Here is a 2,773-nt window from a genome sequence, read left to right on the forward strand (position 1 = left end):
TCCCATGCTCACATTTAAACAGGTTATAATAGTATTAGAGTAGGTGCAAAGCTGTCTAATTCTAAACTTTAAAATATATATTTTTTAATATATTTTTTTTATTGCACATTTAAATTAAACTGAAGGAAATTATAAATTGACATGCTTAAGGATTATTTCAACCAAACATGAAGTGTGCCTGTGTGGAAAAAGTGCCTGTTGCTTAGTATTATTATTGGCTGCTTAGTATATTTGTAGGGCCCTATGAAATCGGTTTTATTTTCCCCAAATTAGCCTAAGTTTTATTCTTTCCAAAATCTTTTTTTCCGTTTTAATTTTTCTGGATTCGTTTTTTCTTCTTTTTGTTTTAATTTTTCTGGATGATTATATTAAATTTGAACAAAAAACATGTCTAATTAATTAAAATCACGAAATTTGTTTAATTTAACTGCAGTTTAGGCCTATTAAAAGTTAAAAAATGTTATGGGATAATTTTTCTGTATTCCATTTTAATGTTTTAATCAAAAACATATCTAATTATTAGAATTCATAAAAAACAACTTAATTTATTAATTTGTATACACTAATAGGGCCCTATGAAATTTTAATTTTATTTACTTATTTTTTTTTTAATTCTGTGTTGTGTATTTTCATTTTTCTGGTAATCAAATGAAGGCAAAAATATGAATCTATCTTTTATTCCAATGAAAATTAAACAAACCCTTTAATTTTTGTACATTCAAAATGCTACACGAGAAGTTTACTGTGTAACGAGCAATGTCACGGAATTCGTCAAATATTGAATGAATAAATCAAATGCAATTCAGTACACTTCAGTCAAACCGCGATATGGACTAGTGTATGTGAAGATTCAATGGAAAAAATACTATTTAGCTACTACAGACGACAACCGCGAGCGTTGCGCGTGCTTCGACAGCAAACGAAACGCGTGTGTGCAGTTCATTCCGCGTTACAGTAAATTCCGTTTTTATGAATATATTCCGGGATTCCGTCCCCATTTTCTACATCGCCCTACTTTTGCTAAGAAGCACGTTCAACACGGACGCACAGACGGTTGTCGTGGTAATGAACACCAGAGCAACCACTTGTGCCTCCGCACTGAACGCGCATCTCGCATATAAAAAGCATTTTAGGGGGCCCTTGGCTTATGGGGGCCCAAGGCAGTCGCCTACCTTTGCCTAATGGTTAAGTCCGCCTCTGCGTGACGCAGGTGTTTCACTTTCATTTCAGACCATCTCCAAAAAGACATTAAAAAAACTAAACAAATGATTTACAAGTTTAACAGTTTATCAAAGTAGGAAATTAGTGCTCTTGAAATACGAAATGGAGGTGGGTCCGGACTGAATTCCCTCCGTGTCCGGATCCGGACCGGAGTCCGGACTTTTGAGAAGCACTGGTCTAAAGCATCTAATGAGTATAAGACAGATCTGTGGCAGAGTTTATGCAATGTACATATAGCCTATCGTTTTCAACCACCCTGTTGAAAAAAACAGCATATGCTGGTTAGGTATGTTTTGAAGCTGGGATGCTGGTTTAAGCTGGTCCTTTGCTGGTTTAAGCTGGTCGGACCAGTTTAGGACCAGTACATGGCCAGCTAAGGACCAGCTTAAACCAGCTCAAACCAGCATCAAAACATACCTAACCAGCATATGCTGTTTTTTTCAACAGGGCAGGCTCACTGGAAATACGTGCCTCTAAATACATTTCTGCAAAACCGTTATTACGTACCTTACTGCACGTTTTGAGGCGGTTTCAAAGTGAAATGTCCAGAGAGTGGTGCTAAAACGCGTTCAATACGTGACCATGGCACGTTTTTATTACGTTGGTAATAAAAACCCTAAACCTACTCAATAGTGTTAACAAATGGAAAAGTGATATAAAAACGCTTTTGTTGATGCAGCTGTGCTATTTTAACTTCCTCGTGAGGATTTGAGCTGTTTTGTTGAACCATAGTTTTATATCGGAGCTCTTAATCTCTCAAATGCAACGCCGCCGTATCGCGTGAGCTACCGAGCAAACCTACTGAATTAGAAAACTCATGCATATGAATGAAGCTGTATATGTGAAAACAACATTCAAAAGTATCAGTTTTCAAATCGCGCAGGATGTTAAAATTGTTTTGAAGTCATAACATAAGGAAACTGGAAACTGCAGTGATTCGTACATATAGGTGCATTTTTTCAGTTTTGCAGAAATGTATATAAATACATTTCTATACAGGTATTCTCAAGGGGACTGATTATGTCTCTAAAAGAAAAGATTCTTTAATTCTGTCCTTAATTAATTTTGCAATCGTGTCTCTCTTTAGAATACTTGGTTTATACAGCTTGATTCATAGATCTGTATTACCTTTTTGGAGTTTGAAGATTTTGGTCAAATGGAGACAGTGCATGGACAGAAATCTCTCAGGTTTCATTAAACATTTTAATTTGTGTTTTGAAGATGAAGGAAAGTCTTACCAGGACAGACAAGACTGTCAGGGCAGGATCCTGACTGTAACAGGAATGACGAGACGTGTGGATCTATCTGCAAGCTTTTATTAAAGAGACGTGGTATAACAGGCGGGGTCGAACAATGGCAAACAGGTATATGGCGGGCAAAAACACAAGAATAGTCCCAGGGCTAGCGTAGGTCCCCGATCGGCAGACAGAATCACAGGGGCGAGACAAGAGGGAGAAATCCAGGAAAACAGGCAAAGATCAGAAACCGCAAAAACAGGCAAGGCAAAACAAGGAAAACACGGAGACTCGGAAAGGGGTACAGGCTAAACAAT

The sequence above is a fragment of the Sinocyclocheilus grahami genome, unplaced genomic scaffold (assembly GCF_001515645.1).
Source record: "Sinocyclocheilus grahami isolate Dianchi unplaced genomic scaffold, SAMN03320097.WGS_v1.1 scaffold2429.1, whole genome shotgun sequence".
NCBI lineage: Eukaryota > Metazoa > Chordata > Actinopteri > Cypriniformes > Cyprinidae > Sinocyclocheilus > Sinocyclocheilus grahami.